Consider the following 24,737-nt stretch of genomic DNA (forward strand, 5'->3'; position numbering starts at 1 on the left):
CATTGCTAGTCAGAGTGTTAAATGATATGGCTGTTTTGGAAAACAGTTTGGCAGTTACAAAACTAACAAGAGTTATCTCAAAACCCAGCTAATGTACTCTTGAGCAATTATCTCAGGAGAAATGAAAATTTATGTTTATGCAGAAATCTATACCTGAATGTTTATAGCAGGTGTATTGTATTTGTAAGAGCCCAAACTTGGAGACATTCCAGATGCCAAATATACCAGTTTATTTGATACATGGATGAAGTATCAAATGAACTGGTACATGCATATCAAAGACATACTACTCAATAATAACCGAACAAAGTATTGATAAAGGGCAACATGAATGAGTCTCCAGGAAATTATGCTCAGCAAAAAAGAACCACTCTCAAAAGGTTACATATTTATTTCTTCCCATTTATATAACATTCCTGAGATACATTTTTAAAATTAAGAAAAAATTAAAAGGTTCATCATTACTTTAGCACACATCAGCACTTCATTTCTTTATCATTGAATAATATTCTACTACATGGATATGTTTTGCTTATGATTTCATTAGGTTATTTTCACTTTTAGCCATTATGAATGCTGCTGCTATGAACATTAATATACAAATTTTTGTGTAGACTTAGGATCACTAATTTTTCATTATTGTTATTTTCTAACATATTTATTAAAACACATGAACTCCCCATTAAGTACTGCTTTAGCAGCTTCACACAGATTTGGTATACACTTCTTTTATCATCAATTTGAAAAATCTAATTTCCACTATGATTTCTTCCTGTGCTCACTGCTTATTTAGAAGTACATTGTTTATTTAAAATATTTTTAAGGATTTTACAGGTATATTCTAAATGTTGATTCCTAATTTAATTATACTGTAGTCAGAAAACATACTTGGTATGTTTTAAAACCCTGTGAATTTATTGAGAATTAGTTATGTCCTAGAATATGTCTGTCTTGGTGAATGCTCTATGTGTACTTGAATGGAATTTGTATCCTGCTGCTGTTGGGTGAAGTATTCTCTGAATGTCAGGTCAGGTTTGCTGACATTGTTGCTCAGCACTGTAACCTATGATTCAGACCACTTAGTCTATATATTAATAAGAAAGAAATATTAAAATCTTTAACTCTTGATTGTGGATTTGTCTATTTCTCTTTTCAAACCTGTCAGTTTTGCTTCATGTATTATGAAGGTTTGCTAGTTAGGTTCATATGCCTTTAGAACTATTATATCCACTACATTAATCTTACAAAAATCCTTGTTCTGAAGTTGATTTGGTCTTATATTAAAATAGGAACTCCAACTTGCAGTATGTATTTCTCTTTTTGCTTTAAATTACATGTTGTCATCATACTTAAATTGTGCTGATTATAGACAACACAGTTACATTACACTTTTTATGATACAGTCTATGAACTGTTCTCTGAGTAAAGCTTTTTTATTCAACTTGAAAATGTCTTTTAACTGCATTGCTTACACCATTTACCTAGAGTGCGATTATCGATAGGTTGGGTTTAAATTTACTCATTCTACTGCTTCATCTCAATATTATAGTATTCTATTAATAATTCTTTTAATATCTGAAACTTACTCTTAGTTGCCTCCTGTATATTTCAGCTTGTTCTTCCTGGTATAATTCCTGTCGTACTTGTTCCAGGTCTTCACGTTGCCGCAGCATTTCTGCCAATTTCTGAGTCAGCTATTAAATTAAAATATATATATATATATATATATATATATATATATATATATATATATATATATATTTATAGGATCCAAATTCGATACCTAATTATTTCAGAAATTCACCAGTGTCAGAGAAGTGGTTATTTTAATACCGCATTCTGAAGCTGCATCCTTTTTTCCTCATTTTCCTGAACTTTTGCCATCCCATGTTCTTCTCTTTGCTGCTGCATGTTGGCAAACTCTATAATTTTTCTGTTTTCTTCTTCCATCTCCTCACATTTCTTGTTTCTCCAGATAGTCTGCTCTTTCTGAAACTCCTCAATATATTTTCTAGTTGCATGCATTTTTTCTGATTTTCGATGTCTTTCCCTAAAGAGCAATAGCAGATATAGTTTTATAGTAAAAGAAATAATAAAATATCAAAAAATAAAAAGTTCCTTCTGTTAATAATAATGTGCAGGGAAACAACTTCCCTATTTACAGTTTGTTCATTAATACAACAAATGCCTATTACATAACACTACAGATTTTCTCTGGATAAAATACTACTGTACTTCTCTTTTAACCTACTAATGGAGTTTTATGCATCTCATTTCAGAAAGGCTATGACCTATTAATGTGAGCCTTGTAGTCTACTATTAAACTGTCTACTAAGGAAATTTATCAGAAAACATGTCCCATAACATATGGTATGGATATATTTAAGAAACAAAGATTTAGTCAGTAAATAAGCATTTATTAATTATGAGATACTTATTAACAATCATGCTGACAAAGATAAAGAAGAGCTGGTCTCAATTTTTGTGATCATAACTAATATTTATTGAGCATCTACTATGTATTCACACTGTTATATGTGCTTCAACTCTTCACAACAAACCTGTGATCAATCTGAAGTAAACGTTCAGGCATTAAGAATTTTAAGTCTCCATGACAAACTTACATTTGATCTTCTTCATAGATTTTCCTAACAATGTCATCAATCATGAGTTTCTCTTTCAGCAAGTGCTCATAAGCTTCCTGCTTTTTTCTCTCTTGTTCTTCCAGTTTTTTCTCCAAGTCAAGACCTTTCACTTTGTTTTTTCTGTCTTCAGCAGCATGCTCTTCCTTCATCATTCTCTCCTGCTCTTCCATCATGGTCTTGGCTATTTCAGCATCACGTTTCTGATATTAAAACAAAATTTACCTTTCTCTTTTCAAATCTGAACCCAGTATGATAGAATACTTTAAATAATTGTAACTGAACATTATAAAGCCTATTATATAAAATAAATTTTTTTCAGCTGTCTAGGTAAAAAAGTCAAAAGTAAGTCATTGTGACCTAAAGGGTCTGAACGATGAGTCAGACCCTAGAAATGCGTGGGTAATTCCTGATAAGGATAATCAATAAGTCTGTACCAGAAAAACAGTAATAAAAATTATGAGTACTTTATTAGTAACCATTTTAAACTGTGAAAGCAGTAGTGATCTTTTTCTTTTGTTATAAGTTGATTTTCGATTTTAATTTTTCATAGTATCAGTTGCTATTTGGAATCAAGATGGTACTACCATTTTCATACAGGTCTGCTATTAAATGACTCTTATCAGCTATTAAGTTTCTCCTAGTTGAAGCTTTCTTTCCTGCCATGAGCCCTTAAGTTTTTTCTTTCTCATGTATTAAAGGCCCTTTGTAATCTCTTTTACTTGAAAGGGTCATATATGCTACTGTGCCTGTTTTCTGCAGTTTGAATACACTCACTCTGTACTATTCCCACTAAGTTAGAGACAATCCTTTTCTTGGATGGATTAAATCCCTTAATTCTTTTGAGCAATTTCAAATCATTTAACAAAATATGTTTAAATTAAATATAATGGAGCATTTTTTAAAATCAATGTTTGCCTTTATGATCACATCCTAGCATTTTTGGGTGGGGAGGGTACCAGGGATTGAATTCAGGGGCACTCGACCACTGAGCCCATCCCTAGACCCATCTGTATTTTATTAGAGAAAGGATCTCTCTGAGTTGCTTAGCGCCTTGCTAAATTGCTACGGCTGGCTTTGAACTCATAATCCTCCTGCCTCCGCCTCCCAAGCCACTGGGATTGCAGGCATGTACCATTGCACCTGGTCCATGTCATAGCTTTAACAGCATCAAATATAAAAAGCAGATTAAAATATGAATGATAAATGTCATTTGTTATATAATTAATGCTTATAACATGTACCCTGTTAATGTATCTTAACCAAAATTTCTTTACACTTTTCTTTGTACATGTTGACTAAATTCTTTAAAAAAAACTTTTATGTACAGATTACAACATACTTATAGAAATATATTATTCTTATTTTATAGATGAGAAAACATAAGCTCAGAGAGACAAGGCCAAATACTAGTACCTAGATATCTGACACCTAGTTAGGCCAAGTCCTAGGAATATTTGGTTTCAATTTTGTGGATCAATTTTGACTTAGAAAATAACAGCAATTCTTTTAGAAATCAGATTAGAATATCTATAATGGTCTTGAATAACCTCAACTATCAGGATAATTAAAACTACAAACCACTGGACAAATCATACATTGTGTTCTAGTTTATTTTGAAAGGATAGAATTTATGCTTTCAAACAGAGGATATCCTTTCAACCTTTCAAATAGAGGATAGAGGCAATGAAGCCTCTCAAATTTTCCTACCAGCTGCTATACCTAAGGTTTTCATTACTAATAGCATGCTATATTTATTTCTACAAATGTGTGTGTGTGTGTGTGTGTGTGTGTGTGTGTGTATATATATATATATATATATATATATATATACACAAAACATATATACCATTTATAGCCTGCATCTATTCCTAATGAATACTGCACTAGTTAACTATTTTGATATCACCTCTATAACTTTATGAACATATTTATGTTGATATACATATCTATGTGTACATACATTCATATATAATTAGCCTTTCTGTGTGATGATACAAACTCAAGAGATAAGGTATACCCTGTTTGTGTTAACTTATGAACTGTACTTTATATTTATACTGTATTACATTTCTTGCCCTCAACTGAGTAGCATGTGAGGAGTTAGAAAAGGGGAACAAATAGAAACTTGAGAAAGGGGCTGCTTTTGTAAAACAGACAAGTTTCCTATACAAAATTATCAAAATATAAATCAACATGCAAAAAATATAGTTATCAGCTAAAAGAGTCTAATATTAAGTTAAACAATGTTTCCTATGAAATCACTGAAGATTTTGGATACCTTAAGAATCTGAAAGGTATACCAGTATTTGGAAATCGTGCAGTGTAAATTATTTACAGAATGCAACAATTTAAAAAAAAAGGACTCTTTGTTTTTAGTATCATAAATAAAAACAAAACAGTGACCAGAAACAACATTACCATTCGCTCATATTTAATGGCATCCTTCTCAGCAATCTGGGCTGCTCTTTCTTTATTCATGTAAGCTGCTTTTAATTTCTTCTCCAATTCTCTGAGCTCAATACTGTGGGGAAAAAAAAGTCAAATTTAAATCTGCAGATTCTTAAGAGAATTAAGCTCCACAGAAAATTAAGTGATGACATTTTAAATTTTCTCAAAGATAGTATATAACTGGTATTATTTTAGATCCATAGGAGAAATAAGTTAGTTCCTTAATGGATGACTCACATTCCTATCAGCAATGTCTGAGGGTTCCAATTGTTATTTTCCATTGTTTTTAACAAGCCTAAATGATGAAATAACACCTTGTTGTGGCTTTAATTTGCATTTTCTTAGTGACTAATGATGTTGAATATCTTTTCATGTGCTTATCACCTATTGTGTATCTTCTTGATATAAATGTCTATTTAAGTGCTTTAGCCATTGTTTTAATAGGATTGTTTGGTATTTGTTGTTGAATTATCATTTTTCTTTATATATTCTGAATATTAAATCTTTATCAGAAATACGAATTGTTCTTCCAACCAGAATGAGTTCTGAGTTAGGTCAAACAGAGATGAAAATTTTGTGTTAATCCTCTAGGTAGCCTCAAGGCAAGTTAGAACAGACAAAAACAGTACATTGTAAATAAGGTATGCTCTGCTACCTCCTTAAACCAGGGAGCAAGGTCTCACTAGGAAGATGGGCTTAAAGACTGCCTCGGAGCTAGGAGGAGATCCAACAAGGGCAAATAAAAGTACCACAAAACTTTCCTACCATTTTTAAGGTGCCTTTTTCTTGATTCAATATTTTCTTGGTTGCTATAAATCTTTGGATATTAACCAGAGTTTTTATAAATTTGGTTCTGACTATTTCTCCATGTTTTTTTGATGTTTCTGGTAGGGGAAGAGGTGAGGAGGAACAGGAGTTTGGAGCTGCCCATGCTGCTATTTTGTTAATGTCACTCCAATCCCACAACTTCTACTATGAGGTATTTTCATGATCAGTTAAAATACTTTCTAATTTAAATTTTTATTATTATTTTTTGATCCAAAGGTTATTTTGAAATACATTTGAAAATATACTAATCTACAAAGATTGGTAATATTTTTTTTATTAATTTTTATTGTTGGTTGTTCAAAACATTACATAGTTCTTGATATATCATATTTCACATATTGAATCAAGTGGGATATGAACTCCCATTTTTACCCCGTATACAGATTGCAGAATCACATCAGTTACACATCCATTGATTTACATATTGCCATACTAGTGTCTGTTGTATTCTGCTGCTTTTCCTATCCTCTATTATCCCTCCTCACCCCTCCCCTCCCCTCTTCTCTCTCTACCCCCTCTACTGTAATTCATTTCTCCCCCTTATATTTTTTTCCCTTTCCCCTCACTTCCTCTTGTATGTAATTTTGTATACCCCTGAGGGTCTCCTCCCATTTCCATGCAATTTCCCTTCTCTCTCGTTTTCCCTCCCACCTCTCATCCCTGTTTAATGTTAATCTTCTCATGCTCTTCGTCCCTACTCTGTTCTTAGTTACTCTCCTTATATCAAAGAAGGTATTTGGCATTTGTTTTTTAGGGATTGGCTAGCTTCACTTAGCATAATCTGCTCTAATGCCATCCATTTCCCTCCAAATTCTATGATTTTGTCATTTTTAATGCAGAATAATACTCCATTGTGTATAAATGCCACTTTTTTTTATATCCATTCGTCTATTGAAGGGCATCTAGGTTGGTTCCAGAGTCTTGCTATTGTGAATTGTGCTGCTATGAACATGGATGTAGCAGTGTCCCTGTAGTATGCTCTTTTTAGGTCTTTAGGGAATAGACCGAGAAGGGGAATAGCTGGGTCAAATGGTGGTTCCATTCCCAGCTTTCCAAGAAATCTCCATACTGCTTTCCAAATTGGCTGCACCAATTTGCAGTCCCACCAGCAATGTACAAGTGTACCCTTTTCCCCACATCCTGGCCAGCACTTGTTGTTGTTTGACTTCCTAATGGCTGCCAATCTTACTGGAGTGAGATGATATCTTAGGGTGGTTTTGATTTGCATTTCTCTGACTGCTAGAGATATTGAGCATTTTTTCATGTACTTGTTGATTGATTGTATGTCCTACTCTGAGAAATGTCTGTTCAGGTCCTTGGCCCATTTGTTGATTGGGTTATTTGTTATCTTATTGTCTAATTTTTTGAGTTCTTTGCATATTCTGGATATTAGGGCTCTGTCTGAAGTGTGGGGAGTAAAGATTTGTTCCCAGGATGTAGGCTCCCTATTTACCTCTCTTATTGTTTCTTTTGCAGAGAAAAAATTTTTAGTTTGAATAAGTCCCATTTGTTGATTCTAGTTATTAACTCTTGTGCTATGGGTGTCCTATTGAGGAATTTGGAGCCCGACCCCACAGTATGTAGATCATATCCAACTTTTTCTTCTATCAGACGCCGTGTCTCTGATTTGATATCAAGTTCCTTGATCCACTTTGAGTTAACTTTTGTGCATGGCGAGAGAAAGGAATTCAGTTTCATTTTGTTGCATATGGATTTCCAGTTTTCCCAGCACCATTTGTTGAAGATGCTATCCTTCCTCCATTGCATGCTTTATCAAATATAAGATAGTTTTAATTTTGTGGATTGGTTTCTGTGTCCTCTATTCTGTACCATTGGTCCACCCGCCTGTTTTGGTACCAGTACCATGCTGTTTTTGTTACTATTGCTCTGTAGTATAGTTTGAAGTCTGGTATTGCTATACTGCCTAATTCACACTTCCTGCTTAGCATTGTTTTTGCTATTCTGGGTCTTTTATTTTTCCATATGAATTTCATGATTGCTTTATCTATTTCTACAAGAAATGCCTTTGGGATTTTGATTGGCATTGCATTAAACCTATAGAGAACTTTTGGTAATATCACCATTTTGATGATGTTAGTCCTACCTATCCATGAACAGGGTATATTTTTCCATCTTCTAAGATCTTCTTGTATTTCTCTCTTTAGGGTTCTGTATTTTCATTGTATAAGTCTTTCACCTCTTTTGTTAGGTTGATTCCCAAGTATTTTATTTTTTTGAGGATATTGTGAATGGAGTAGTTGTCCTCATTTCCATTTCAGAGGATTTGTCACTGATATACAGGAATGCCTTTGATTTATGCATGTTGATTTTATATCCTGCCACTTTGTGAATTCATTTATTAGCTCTAATAGTTTCTTTGTAGACCCTTTTGGGTCTGCTAGGTATAGAATCATGTCATCTGCAAATAGTGATAATTTGAATTCTTCTTTTCCTATTTTTATGCCTTTAATTTCTTTCGTCTGTCTCATTGCTCTGGCCAGTGATTCTAGAACTATGTTGAACAGAAGTGGTGAGAGAGGGCATCCCTGTCTTGTTCCAGATTTAAGGGAATACCTTCAGTTTTTCTCCATTCATAATGATGCTAGCCTGAGGCTTGGCATAGATTGCTTTTACAATATTGAGGTATGTTTCTGTTATCCCTAGTTTCTCTAGAGCTTTGAACATAAAGGGATGCTGTACTTTGTCGAATGCTTTTTCTGCATCTATCGAGATGATCATATGGTTCTTATTTTTAAGCCTATTGATGTGGTGAATAACATTTATTGATTTCCATATATTAAACCAGCCTTGCATCCCAGGGATAAATCCTACCTGATCTTGGTGCACAATTTTTTTTTGATATGTTTTTGTATCCAATTCGCCAGAATTTTATTGAGGATTTTTGCATCTAGGTTCATTAGAGATATTGGTCTGTAGTTTTCTTTCTTTGAAGTGTCTTTGTCTGGTTTAGGAATCAGGGTGATGTTGGCCTCGTAGAATGAATTTGGAAATTCTCCCTCTTTTTCTATTTCCTGAAATAGCTTGAAAAGTATTGGTATTAGTTCCTCTTTAAAGGTTTTGTAAAACTCTGCTGTATACCCATCCAGTCCTGGGCTTTTCTTAGTTGGTAGTCTTTTGATGGTTTCTTCTATTTCCTCAATTGATATTGGTCTGTTTAGGTTGTCAATATCCTCCTGACTCAATCTGTGCAGGAGAAATTTATCGATGCCTTCACTATCTTCTATTTTGCTGGAGTATAAGGATTCAAAATAATTTCTGATAATCTTCAGTATTTCTGAAGTGTCTGTTGTGATATTGCCTTTTTCATCCCATATGCTAGTAACTTGAGTTCTCTCACTTCTTCTCTTCGTTACATGGCTAAGGGTCTGTCGATTTTATTTATTTTTTCAAAGAACCAACTTTTAGTTTTGTCAATTTTTTCAATTGTATCTCTTGTTTCGATTTCATTAATTTCAGCTCTGATTTTAATTATTTCTTGTCTCTACTTCTTTTGCTGTTGTTTTGCTCTTCTTTTTCTAGGATTTTGAGATGAAGTATTAGATCATTTATTTGTTGGTTTTTTTTTTCTTTTTTTAAGGAATGAACTCCAAGCAATAAATTTTCCTCTTAGAACTGCTTTCAATGTGTCCCATAGATTCTGATATTTTGTGTCTGTGTTTTCATTTATCTCTAAGAATTTTTTAATTTCCTCCTTGATGTCTTCTATAACCCATTGATCATTCAGTAACCTATTGTTCATTCTCCAAGTGATGCATGATTTTTCCTTACTTCTTTTATCATTGATTTTCAGTTGAATTCCATTATGATCAGATAAGATGCATGGTATTATCTCTACTCCTTTATATTGTCTAAGAGTTGCCCTGTGACATAATATATGATCTATTTTTGAGAGGGATACATGTGCTGCTGAGAAAAAAAGTGTAACTGCTTGATGTTGGGTGGTATATTCTATATATGTCAATTAAGTCTAGGTTATTAATTATGTTATTGAGTTCTATAGTTTCCTTATTCAACTTTTGTTTGGAAGATCTGTCCAGTGGTGAGAGAGGTGTGTTGAAGTCTCCCATGATTATTGTATGGTGGTCTATTAGACTCTTGAACTTGAGAAGAGTTTGTTTGATGAACATAGCTGCACCATTGTTTGGGGCATATATATTTATGATTGTTATGTCTTGTTGGTGTATGGTTCCCATGAGCAGTATGTAGTGTCCCTCTTTATCCCTTTTGATTAACTTTGGCTTGAAATCTACTTTATTTGAAATGAGTATGGACACTCCTGCTTGTTTCCTAAGTCCATATGAGTAATATGATTTTTCCCAACCTTTCACCTTCAGTCTATGTATGTCTTTTCCTATCAAATGCGTCTCCTGAAGGCAGCATATTGTTGGGTCTTGTTTTGTGATCCATTCTACTAGCCTGTGTCTCTTAATTGGTGAGTTTAAGCCATTAACATTTAGGGTTATTATTGAGATATGGGTTGTTCTTCCAGCCATATTTGTTTATTTATGTTACTAAACATGGTTTGTTTTTCTCTTTGATTATTCCCCCCCCCTTTACTGTACTACCACCCGCTGTTGGATTTCATTGATATTTTCCATTTCCTCTTCCTGTAATATTTTGCCGAGGATATTTTGAAGAGATGGTTTTCTAGCTGCAAATTCTTTTAACTTTTGTTTATCGTGGAAGGTTTTAATTTCATCTTCCATCCTGAAGCTTAATTTCTCTGGACACACAATTCTTGGTTGGGATCCATTTTCTTTCAGTGTTTGAAATATGTTATTCCAGGATCTTCTAGCTTTCAGAGTCTGTGTTGAAAGATCAGCTGTTATCCTGATTGGTTTACCCTTAAATGTAATCTGCTTCCTTTCTCTTGTAGCTTTTAAAATTCTCTCCTTATTCTGTATGTTGGGCATCTTCATTATAATGTGTCTAGGTGTGGATCTCTTATGATTTTGCACATTCGGCATCCTGTAGGCTTCTAAGATTTGGGATTCTGTCTCATTCTTCAAGTCTGGGAAGTTTTCTCGTATTATTTCATTGAATTGATTGCTCATTCCTTTGGTTTGGACCTCTATACCTTCCTGTATCCCAATGACTCTTAAGTTTGGTCTCTTAATGTTATCCCATATTTCTTGGATATTCTGCTCATGGTTTCTTAACAGTCTTGCTGAGCTGTCTATGTTCTTCTCAAGTTGAAATACTTTGTCTTCATTGTCTGATGTTCTATCTTCTAAGTGTTCTACTCTGCTGGTAGTATTCTCAATTGAGTTTTTAAGTTGGTTTAATGCTTCCTGCATTTCTAGGATTTCTGTTTGTTTGTTTTTTATAACCTCTATCTCCCTGTATAATTGATCTTTTGCTTCTTGGATTTGTTTATGTAATTCATTGTCAAAGTGGTCGAAGTGGTCTTTCATTGTGGTAATATTTTTGTTTCTGTAATCTAGTGTAATTCCACTTTAATCAGAGAGCATACTATGTGTAAATTGAATCCTTTGACAATCTGTTATGCTTTCATTTCAGTACAATATGTCATCTATTTTGGTAAATAGTTCAAATATGTTTACCATAACTACTAATAGAGTTGAGTTTAAGTTGACAAACTCAGTATCTTCTACTTGTCCTTCGTTCTGTGTTCTCTTTTTTCTCCTTTTGCTTCTATGATGGGGTTCCACAACCACCCCCAGTTTGGATAATTCACTAAGAGGCTACACAGGACTCAGCATATAGTTTTACTCAACTGCTATAAAGAATTCCAGTGAAAGGTAACAGAGCAAAATTGGCAAAGGAAGAAGGCACATGGGTGAAATCCAGAGGAAACCAGGTGCATGCTTCCAAAAGTCCTCTTTCAGTGGTGTCTCACATAACATGTGTGGTTCACTCAGTAAATTACTGAGTTGTATCAACACATGAGAAATGCTGTCTACCAGGAAAACTCATTAGAAAGTCCACACCTAGAGTTTTTATAAAAGGCTATATTAAAAAACTGCATGGTACTGACATAAAAACAGACACACAGATCAATGGTACAGAATAGAATACACAGGGACAAACCCACACACCTTCAGTCACTTGATCCTTGACAAAGTGCTAAAAACATACATTGGAGAAAAGATAACCTTTTTAACAAATGATGCTAGGAAAATTGGTTATTCATATGTAGAAGAATGAAACTAGACCCTTATCTTTCACACTACATAAAAATCAACTCAAAATGAATCAAAGACCAAGGAATTAGACCAGAAACTATGCAACTCCTAGAAGAAAACATAGGGTCAACACTGTAGCATACAGACACAGGCAATGACTTTCTCAATAGGACCCTTAAAGCTCAGGTAATAATGCCAAGAGTTAATAAATGGGGCAGCATCAAATTAAAAAGCTGTTCAGCACAGAAAACAATTAGGAGTGTAAAGAGAGAGCCTCCAGAATGGCAGAAAATCTTTGCTAGCTACTCTTTTGACAGAGGAGTAGAATGTACAAAGAACTTAAAAAACTTTACACCAAAAAGAATCAAATAACCCAATTAATAAATTGCCAAATGAATTAAAAAGTCACTTCTCAAAAGAAGAAGTACAAATGGCCAACAAATATATGAAAAAAATGTTCAACATGATTAGCAATTGGGAAATGTAAATCAAAACTACACTGAGGCTAGGCATAGTCGTGCATGTTTGTATTCCCAGTGACTCAGGAGGTTGAGATAGGAGTATGACAAGTTCAAGGCCAGCCTCAGCAACTTAGCAAAGCCCTAAGCAATTTAATGAGACCCTGTCTCAAAATAAATAAAAATTTAAAAATGGCTAGGGATGTAGCTCAATGGTAAAGTGCTCCTGGGTTAAATACTAGTGCCACTACCCCGACTCTGCAGAAAAACCCCTACACTACACTAAGATTTCATTTCATACCAGTCTGAATGGCAGTCATCAAGAATGTAAATAATAAAAATGAAGATAATAAATGCTGGAGAGGATATGGAAGAAAAGAAATAATTTTATTATGCCAGCAGCTGGATTGTAAATTAGTACAACCACTGTGGAAATCGATATGTAGGTTCCTCAAAAGACGAGGCATAGACTCATCTTATGACCCAGCTATACCACTCCCCAGTATTTATCCTGAAGAATCAAAGTCATCATACTACAGTGATGCATACTCAAGTTTATAGCAGCACAATTACAACAACCAAACTATGGAAGCAGCCCAGGTGTCCTTCAGTAGATAAATGGATAAAGAAAATGTGGCATATACACATCATGAAGTTTTATTCAGTCATAAAGAAAATGAAATTATGTCATTTACAAAAAAATGGATGGAATTAGAGACGATTATGTTAAATGAAATAAGTCAAACTCACAAGGTTAAGGGTCATATGCTTTCTCTTATATGCAGAAGCTAGAGAGGAGAAAGGAAAAGGTGCAGGCATGAAAATCAAAAGGAGATCAATAAAGGAAAGTAGTGGGAGGTGGAGTGGAAGAGGGGAGTGGGAGGTGGGGAAGAAGAGGGGAGCTGCCAGGGAGTGATATTGGCCAAATTATGTTGTTATATTGTGTATTGTGTGCATACAAAAATATGTAACAACAAATGTTGGGTGTAGTGGTGCACACCTGTAATGGTAGCAGCTCAGGAGAACTGCAAGTTCAAAGTCAGTCTCAGCAAATTAGGAAGGGCCTAAACAACTTAGTGAGATCCTGTGTCAAAACAAAAAAAAAAGGGCTGGGAATGTGACTCAGTGGTTAGGTGTCCCTGGGACCAATCCTTTGTATCCCCCTGCAAAATCCCATCAGTGTGTAGAACTATAATGCACCAATAAAAAATGAGAGGGGGGAATATTTTCCTGCATCTAAGAAACATGTAGTTTAAAATTCCTTTGGTGAAAATGATTGTATAAAATGGATATAATGAAGGGAATCTATTCACTTCATGAATTGGGAAATGTACATCAAAACTATACTGAGGCCAGGCAGTGTAGTTAAAATTTTAACAATAAAAACAAGTATTTGTTTCAAAAAAATAAAGAGCCTAATTTTAATATAGGTGATTCTGAATTGCTTATGATACATTTTAAGCACCACAGCAAAAAGTTCCCTGAATTTAGACCTGCCAATTTGCAGATAAATACATCAATCTAACAAATAATCTATTTCTGCATGTCTGTCAAAATGTCAGCATGGCTCACACACAAAATAAAAAATAAAACTTGAAAATTCTGGCACTGTTAAGTGAACATATTCAATTTCAAAGAATATCCAACTGACTGACTCTGCCCTTAATTCTGAAGAGATTTTTTCACAAAATATAGAATTCTGGATGAGCTATAATTTTTTTCAGCTCTTCAAATCAATCATCTTCTAGTTTTTACTGTTTCAGTTCAAAATTCAGTGATATTTCTTATTATTGCTTATTTGAAGGTAATAGCCTTTTTGTCTGGCTGCTTTATTATTTTTATGTATTTTGTTGTTGTTTTAAAGTTCGGGGAATGAATCCAGGATCTTTTGTGTGCTAGGCAAGTGCTCTGTCACTGAGCTACATTCCCCATCCTTTTAAAAATTACTATTATTTTATATTGTTGGGTTTCAAAAGTTTGACAAGAATGAGTTTAGGTCGAGTTTTTATTATTTTGTGTGTTTGACACTGAGACTTTATGTCTTGTATCATTTTTTCAAAATTCTTGACCAGTATCTCTTCAAATAATGCTTCTACATCATTGTCTTTCATCTGTGCAACCAGGACTAAAATTATGTGTGTTAAAACTTTCCACCATAGCCCATATTTTCTTTTAAGTTTTTATCTGTATTTTTTATCCTTTTATCTCTCCATGCTTTATTCTAGATATTCTACACTAATCTTTCACAAGATATCCATCATACCTATGTAATAAAATCTAATTAAATTGTATGATTAAGGAATAAGAACTTAAGAGTAAAACTTGATGAATGGTATTGAACATGTTGCCATGAGTTTATCAGTCAAGCTCTGCTTTGCATAACTCTCAGTTATGTTATCAGTGACAGCAGAAGCCTCCAGGAGAAATGCAGCTACAAATGCCAGGCTCACCAGTTTGGTTTCTTTCCTTTCCCGGTTCTTATTTTTACATTTTCTCCAGACTCTTTTCTCAGAGGGAACAAAAATCTGAATCATCTAATCTGCAATGCTAGACGTGGACAACTCTTCTATTTAACTCTTATTATCAGTGAATTAGAAAAAGGCATGAGGAAATATTTGCTTCATCTTCAAATGATATAATGCCACAAATGATAGCTAAAAATGATTAGAGAATTAGGACTTGAAAAAGATAGTTTGAGACTAGTATAGCATATAGATTTTGGCAGTAATTTTAAGCCCACCTCCTCCCCTAGGACTAATGATTTTTTAGAGAATATGATTAAATTGTAGACCCAGAAAAATACAATATATTTACTGAATATATATTTTAATGAGGCTCAAAATCCCTGAAGCTCATCCATGATTCCTATGATACACAAAGAAGTCCTTTGAAATAAAAGGAACAATTATCAAAGTAAATTTCCAATATATTCAACTATACAGAAACAGAATAAACATTAAGTTGGCCATAAGATTGATCAGCAGGTGACATGGCTGTCCCTAAAAAGTCATTTAATCTTAAACATTAAGAAATCTATTCTATGAATCTAACCAAATTTCCTATCTAAATATATGAAATACCATAGTGAAGCTCATCTTTATGTATATTGACAAAGTACTAATTAAAAAAAAAAACTATAAATAAATAAAAGAAAGACCAGTGAAGTAGAGAAAGGGAATGGGGGGGAGGGAGGAAAGAAGGGAAAGGAGAAGTACTGGAGACTTACATTTCATGTTTATATGTCAAAGTGAACCCTAGTATTATGTATGAATAAAATGAACTAATAAAAAATAGAAATCTATTCTAGAAATAAGTAAGTCTGTTTTTTGTAAGAAGTCATTTTAAAATTTGTGCTTAAGGGGAAGAACAGAAAGGGCTAATATTTATTAAATATTCAACAATTACTTCTATGAATACAACTTATTTTCTCAAATGAATATTCTGGGATTTAAAGCAATATTTCCAGGCAAAATATTAAATAAGTGCAATGATCTAAACAAGAAATTTCACTTTCAGGTGCTAAGAATTACTTAAAAGTTTAATAGTAAATAGACTAAATAAATACAATTAGTAGAAACCACAATACCTGTTTTCTCTTACTTGTTGTCTCATCTTTTCATCCTTTAGAATTTCATGTTTTAATTTTGCCAATTCCAGAGCCAATTTTTCTTCTTGTTCAAGCTGGAGTTCCCTCAATCTCTTGTTTTATTCTGCCTGAATAAAAAAGACAACTTTAATTATTTGTCCTGAGGAATCAGACTTTTTTTCATCCAAGGTTGAGTTTGTTTATTTTACAATGTAAAACTAAATGCCTTAAAAGCAAAGTTCAATTATTTTTGTTTTACTTTAAAGTATACAAAATTTCAATAAGTACTTTTTCAAATATTTTATCATGGAAAGATTTGGAAGAATATTAAATAATGTTGAAGGCTATTCGTCACTTATCTTTTCAAAAATTAGCATTGTGTTAATTGTTTTTTCTCTTGAATTCCATTCTATTTTCTCATTCATTCTCTGCTATAATATTTTACAACAAATCTTAGACATAATGTCATTTACCATGTAAATAATTCAACATGGATTTCTACCTGATAAGTATTTCTTTTTATATAACAACCATGCCATTAAACTATCTAAATAAATTAATGATTCCTTACTAATACCCACACACATTCAAGCTTTCACACCTGTCTTATAGATAATTTTTCTTCTGGTTGTTTGTTCATCTCAAAATCCAAACAAGGTCCATATCCTGCATGTAGTTATTATTTCTCTTAAGTTTCTTTTATATTCTATAATGGTCACCTACACATACATGCATGCACTGTTTTTCCAAGTCATTGATTAGTTGTAGAAATTAGAACATACACCTCAAAGAATGTGACAAATTCTGCATTTATTTGTTTGTTTTACATTTTAAATAAAATGATAGATCTACAAATTCAGATCTGTATTTAAGAAAAATAAAGACTGAAAAAAATGTTCAACATCATCAGCCATCATGAAATGCAAATTAATATTACACTGACATATCACTACATCTCTATTAGAATGACTAAAATAAAAATAGTAGCAATACTAAAAGTGAGAAAATGAGAAACTGCATACTCATAATGTTGGTTGGGAAGGTAAAGTAGTACCTCCACTCTGGAAATCAGTCTGGTAGTGTATTATAAAGCTGACATGCAACTACCACACAAATCAACAGCTACACTCTAAGCATGTATCCCAGGGAAACAAAATTTACATTCATTTCAAAATTAGTACCCAAATACTTACAGAGATTTATTCATAATAGCCACTGCTAGAAATATACTAGACAACCTTCATCAGGTGAATGATCAAGTAAATTTAGGTATATCCACACTTTGGAATACTACTCAGCAATAAAAAGGAATATAAACATCAACTTGGGTGAATCTCCAGGGATCATGTTGAGTGGGGGAAAAAGCCAATTCCCAATATGTTAAATATTGTCTGATGCTACCCATGTAACATTCTTGAAACACCCTTTTTTAAAAATTGAGATAATTTACATAGAATAAAATTCACCTTTCACAATCTACAACTTAGTAGCTTTTGTATACTTACAATATTGTGCAACCATTACTATTATCTCTTTAAAAAGATGGACTTTATTTCTTTGGCATTTTGGGTTCATAGAAAAATTAAGCTGAAAATACAAAGAGTTCCCATATGTTTTTCAAATTTCTTGGGTATATACTCAGAAGCAGAACTGCTCTGTTAGTATGCTTAACTTTTTAAATTACATTTATGTAACTTTTTGAAAAGAAAAAAATTACAGAGATGGAGGAAAAAAAAGTAGTGATTGCCAGGCACAGTGAGGGTTGAAAGAAGTGCATGTTACAACAGAGTAGCAGACATGAGATCTGTGTGGCGATAAAATAATTTTATAATTTAAGATGGTGGTTGAGAACATCGATGCATGTAATAAAATAACATGTAAGTATACATATATATTGTGCCAATGTCATTTTCCAGAGTTCAATATTATACTTCAATTATGTAAGACTTGACCAGTGAGGAGAACTGGCCAAGAGCACAATGGAGCTCTCCATACCATCTTTGCAAATTCCTGAGAATCTATAATCATCAACATAAAAAGTTAAAGAGAGAAACAAAAACAACCAGATATGGGGGGAACAATAGAGTGCAGACTACGGCAAATTAACCTATTAAAAGTGAAACACTTAACCACACCAGAGGAGAACAGGAAATGTGGACGTGAACTTTGGGAAACAGTATTTGACTCGATAATGGGAGACTAAAGACAGAAAGAACTATACCAGTCTGTACTACAGAAGTAAATTTGTTTCTCGTAGGGGTGCAGGTAAGCAATTCCAAAAGTACTTTATTTGTATAGGAGGGTTGAAAGAATGTAGATATCAATAGCCAACCTTCTTTTTGTTGGAGAAGGCAATTACAAATAAGGTAAGGGAGTAGAGTGAAATGCAGCTGACAAGGCAATGGTTTCATTCCAGTCCAAAGGCTTGAGAACCTGGAGGACCTACATATAGTTCCTGTCCAAAGACCAGCAAAGTAAGACCTAAGAAGGGCTAATGTTTCAGTTTGAGGCCAATGGCAGGGAAAAAGCATCAGTCATGTAGAAAGAATTCTCTCCTATCTGGTGAAGGGTCAGTATTTTTGTTCAGTTCAAGCTTTCAACTGACTGGATGAGTGAGGCCCACCCTCACTAGGGAGGACAATCTGCTTTACTCAATCTACCAATTTAAATGTTAGTCTTAGCTCAAAACAGCAGAACAATGTTAGATCAAATAACCTGAGCACACCATGGCTCTGATAAGTTAAAACAAAATTAACCACCACAAGCCTAAAACATATTGTTCTGATAAAAAAGCAAGGAAGATATCAAAGATTAAGGGTGTCTTGTTAAAAGAGCACAGAAGCAATATTAAAAAGCATTCATTGGCCAAGGACAAGATAATTTGAGCATCAAAAACAATAATAATGTAATTATAAGTATATAAAGACCCATGAGTTCAGATATTTTAAAAAACATTCAAAAAGAAAACAAATTTTTTAAACAACATAGATACCAATCTACTCTAAAATTAACTATGTATTCCCCTTTCCAGTAAGAACAAATGAGTCTAGTTGATGAGGAAAAGTTCATTATGAAGGAATTTTAGCTAATTAAATGTGAAAGGAATAATAGAATAATCAGTGTATTGCAACTCCTAATGAAAGAAAACTTTTTTGTGTGTGAAACTACCTATGAAAGTTTGATGAAAACTTTTATAATAAAGGAAAGAGGCTCTCTCACTGAACCCAGTGATTAACACTGGTATTGTTAAAAGTGGAATGACCAGACCTCAGGTTCCTTAGGATGTGACACAATGCCAGTATAACTATGAAGCATTCTTGCCAAGAGACCTGATCTCAAACTAATCATTTCTTTAGGGTTAACTTCCATTTAGAGAAAATATAAGACGTAGAGACATAAAGTAAAGAAAACATGAGGAAACAAACAGATAAATACAGAATGTGGAACACTAAACAACTGCCCTAGGTAATTTTAACAAGTTAAAAACATGAGGCTAGGGCTGGGGTTGTAGCTAAGTGGTACAGTGCTTACCTAGCATATATGAGGCACTGGGTTCGATCCTCAGCACCACATAAAAACAAATAAATAAAATAAAGGTATTGTGTCCATCTACAACTAAAGAAATATTTTTAAAACATGAAGTTAAAAACACAAAGGATGAAAAAGAAGCTGTTTTAGATTAAAAGGGATTTAGACATAGCAAGCAAATATATTGTATGAACAGTACTGGGCCCTTATTAAAACAAAAAAAAAGATTGTAAAAGCATATTTTTGATTCAGTCATGGAAATTTGTTTAAGGAATGGATAAAATAATGTCATTAGGGAACTCCATGAAACTATCCATATTTTGTTTGATGCATACTAAAATATGCAAAGAGAGAGAGGGTATAATATCTGGGATTTTCTTGAAAAATTGTAGAAAAAATTGAATAGAATCTTCTTGCTCAAAGTTAAAAAAAATCACATCTAAGCTTTTAGAATTTGGAACACAAAAAGGAATGGATAAAACTTTTAAAACTTGGTTTTGTTATTCCCTGCAATATCCTACAAGATGGGGAATATACAGCCGACACTCAAAAAACTAGTATCATAATATTTCCTTCACATTTATGAGACTTCATTTCTTTCCTGTATCTCACTTCTTATGAGTTTCCCTTTGTATATCAATTTGATCCTTGAAAATATTTAGAAATAGCTTTGAAAAATGATCTCCATATTTTAGGAGTTACATACATATATGTGATACCTGAATTATTCAAGGTAGTATTTAAAATAGGAATCAATTTATACCTAATATGTAAGTGTTCGGTTTCTACCACTTCATAATGTACCTGTTTAATTTCAGTAAATTCAGAAAAGACATCCTTATATTTTTGTCCTTAGAAATATACAGAAAGTAACACAATTATACTTACATGAACTGTGGAAGTTAATAATTATGCGTTTCACATTTATGTTAAAAAATCCGGGCGCTTCTTTTTACCAAGAACTATTCTAAGGGTTGTGCATGTATTTACTTATTACTAAAAATTTCTGAGTAGGAGGTACCATTATTACTGCCCAGTTGTAGAAGAAGATAAAAAGTAAAAGTAAAATACCTGAGGTTCTGAAGCAATGATATAGTATAGGATTTTAAAAGCTGGTCTAGCTCCAGAAAGTTGGCTCTTTATAACCATACTGGATGACTTACAATAAGGCATCCCTTATCTAACATTTGTCTTTCTAGACAACTACAGTATTAGCAGTTGGCTTTTATCATTTCCAAGGTGAAAATGAAGGGGGAAAAATGTAATTATCATAGTAAAACTTACTTTTTGGATGGCTTATTCCATATCCAACTCGAACTGTTCATTCTGTAATAATATGAGGAATCTCCTGCACTCAATACTGTCATCAGTTTTATTCTTCTCCATTTGTTTGCTGATTTGAGTCTGCATCTCTTTTTGTGCTTTAATATCCAAATTTCTGCGAAAGTTTTCATCTACTAATTTCTGATGCCTTTCACTAAAGTTCAAAGTTCTCTTTGGGGTAGCCTATAATGGATAAAATGTGCATACTAAAATATTCCAAAGTCTGATTTCAAAAATATATTGAGGTAATATAACAAAATAAATAATAATAATGAAGAGTCTTTGGCTTCCTTCGTAAATTCAGACTATACCTAATAAAAGAGTAAATGTAGTAGCTTAATACTTCATTAATTAAATAGCTATTCCCTATTTCATAGATGAGGCATGAAAAGCAAAAGTAATTAAACCCAAGGTCCCGCAGCTTCTAAGCACCAATACTAGGCTTCAAAGATAGGCCTCGGAACTACAGACCCAGCTGTTAACCACTACCCCGGGAATTCCTCCTCTCCTCCCACCCACCACCACACCAGACGGCCACAAAGTACTATTCAGAAGCTGACCAGTGTTTCCTAATATAAACCAATAGGTAAACCGCTGCTACTGGTCTGTTGGCTCTGTCCCAGACCCATATCTCCACTCATTGACTCAGAATTCCTATAAGGCAGATTTTAAAATAGATCTACTGTGCAGGGCGGAGGTGGGGGTGCCAGTGAATGGAAATCACTGCGACTGCCACTTAAGTAACAGCACCCGAAGCCTCTGAAAAGCGAACACCAAGTTTCCCACTCAGCTCTCAGATTAAGCACTTCCGAGTCCTTTTTCAGAGGCAGACGAGCTTTAAACCATAAATAATCAGCTTTGAGTCCCTCAACTGGCTCACCATCTTGGCTCCCACAGCCACCACCTTTCTGCAAACGCAGGCTCCACCAGGTGGAAGAGACACTGGCTGGACCACGCGCTCCAGTGTTTGTGCGGTGTCTGGGCAACCGCCACCACCCAGCCGCCCTGCCCGCGCAGGACGCGGCTTCCCATTGGTCACGGAAAGATCCAATCAACATTGAGCTTCTTCGGAGGCAGGCAGAGGGGCTCCTTCTAATAGGTCTGAACTAGACAGGCGCGAAGTTCAGATCATCGCAGGTCCAGCTGCAAGTCTTTTGCAGACCACTAGGGAGCTCAAGATTTCCCTTCAGCGTCTGTACGCTGGTTTAGAAGCCACCTGAGACCGGTGTAAACTATTTGCAAGAAATACACAAACTATAGTTTAGTATATTGGGTCGAAGACGATTTCACGCCCTGAGCATCCTGTGCCTTCAATGCCTACCCTAACTTGGAAGTGGGAGTCCTGGTTACCGGCTGCTGTGCTGGGTAACAGTGGGTGGTTTGTGCTTCCAGGAACCTTTACCTCGCCCTTCACAGACACTGTTAATAAACTTTGGGGATAAAATATGCAAAGCCACATGGATCTTAATTCTGCCATATGGTCCAGGTACCAGTGAGAGAACAGGACAGATGATAGCCCAATATTAGTCTGACATTTTTCACTGTTGGTTAGATACGAAAGTCCATTTTAAAGAATTTTAAGTACAAGAAATGATCAGAGAAATAGCTAATTTCTGCTTAAAGATTAATAATAAAAAAGGACTTAACTTTTTTCCACATGTAAAATGCTAGAAATTGCCGTCCCAACCTTACCATCAGGAAAAAGTTGAACAAACTAAAAATAGTTTGAAGTCTCTGGCACTTTAAAGTATAAACTAATATTAAACACAGCCTAAGTCCTAGTCACACTAAATGCCTATTAGTTCCTATTATCCAACAAATCACATTCAGCTTTCAACAACAACAAGGCTAAAGGTGAGTTGCTAAAAGACACAGTAAGCATCTGAACCAGATTAGGTATGATGCATTTAAGAATTATTAAATGGGAATTTTAAATAACTGAGTAATGTGCTAAGGACTGAAAAAATGTGAATGACATGCAATTATTGAATGGGTAATATGAATAGAGAGACGGAAACTTAAAGAATCCTAAGGAAATGCTGGAAATAAAAAACACTATAAAAAATGAAGAATGCCTTTGATGGCTTATCAGTAGATGGACACAAGTGAAAATCAGTAAAAATGAAAATATATCAATAGAAAGTTTCCAAACTGAAATGCTGAAAGATAAATAACAAGTTAAATAACCCTACTGCTCATTTAGACCTCATGTTAGATGGAAATTCTTCTCCTACATGAAAAGACTACTTGTAAGAGACATGGGAGGGGGAGGGGTATCAAAGTTTTGGTCTTTTGAGGCTCTTACAATCCCAATTACCACAAATATAAAATTGTCTGAAATGTGTTTACATGCAAAAAAATTTGAATCCAGTATACATCTCTTAACATGCATAAAATTCCCTGTTAGTCTAAAAACCTCCAAAGGAACTCTATAAAATAATATGATATATATATATATATATATATATATATATATATATATATATACACACCTATACATACACATACATATAATTTTATTTTTACTGATACATAAAAACAAAATTTTTTACATATTAACAGGGTACCATGGAATGTTTCAATGCTTGTATATATTACATGTTTGAATCAGGCTAAACATATATATCTTTTTAAACATTTATCACTTCCTTTTTTAATATTTATTTTTTAGTTGTAGTTGGACACAACACCATTATTTTACTTGTTTATTTTTGTATGTGGCGCTGAGGATCAAAACCAGGGTCTTGCTTGTGCGAGGCAAGCACTCCACCGCTGAGCCTCAACCCTAGCCCTTATCATTTCTTTATGCTGAAAACTTTCTAAATCCTTTCTTCTAGTTTTTTAAAATGTACTGCACATTATTGTAATCTACAATCACCCCACCATGCACACTATACTTGTTACTCCTATCTAACTTAGTACCCATTGATCAAGGCTTTTCCCATCCTTTTCTCCTTCCCTTACTTTCACTGGTCTCTGGTAACCACTATTTTCCTCAATCTTTATTGGATCAGCTGTTTTAGATTGTACATGAGGGAGAACAATACTGTACTTGCTTTCCTGTTCCTGCCTTATTTCACTTAACAAAATGATCTCTGGTTCACCATCTTGTAATAAATGACAGGGTTTCGTGTTTTTTATGCCTGAATAGTATTCCATTCCATTAGCACATTTCCTTCATTCATTAGTTGATGATCACTTACGTTGTTTCCAGTTCTTGGCTATTGTGAATAGTGCTGCAACTTACTGATTTCCTTGGGAGATATATACACACACACACACACACACACACACACACACACACACACATTCAGTAGGAAGATTGCTGGATCAGATCTTAGCTCTATTTTTAAGGTTTTTGAGAAACCTTTATACTGCTTTGCATAATGGCTATACTAATTTACAATCTCATCAACAGTGTGCAAATGTTCCCTCTTCTCCCCATTCTTACCAGCATCTTTTATCTTTAGTCTTTTTTTAGCCATTCTTATTGGGGCAAGTTAATATATCATTGTGATTTTTCATTTGAATTTTCCTAATGAATGATATTGATAAATTTTTCATATGCCTGTTGGATATTTGTATTTACATTTTTTGAGAAATATCTATTTAGATCTGTTGCTGGTTTTTTACCAGGTTATTTGTTGTTTTGCTGTTAAATCTTTGGAAGTCCTTTACGTAGTCTGGATATTATCAGATGTATAGTTTGCAAATATTTTCCCTGGTTCTGAAGACTGCTAGTATACTCTGTTAA

At 33.9% G+C, this 24,737-nt stretch overlaps 1 pseudogene; it reads right to left on the bottom strand.

The window, feature by feature from the left end:
• The window catches only part of LOC143389983 (meiosis-specific nuclear structural protein 1-like), a 34,828-nt pseudogene extending 12,787 nt beyond the window's left edge, over positions 1–22,041 (bottom strand).
• Between the last annotated feature and the right edge of the window lie 2,696 nt (positions 22,042–24,737).

Source organism: Callospermophilus lateralis, unplaced genomic scaffold, assembly GCF_048772815.1.
Source record: "Callospermophilus lateralis isolate mCalLat2 unplaced genomic scaffold, mCalLat2.hap1 Scaffold_103, whole genome shotgun sequence".
Lineage (NCBI taxonomy): Eukaryota > Metazoa > Chordata > Mammalia > Rodentia > Sciuridae > Callospermophilus > Callospermophilus lateralis.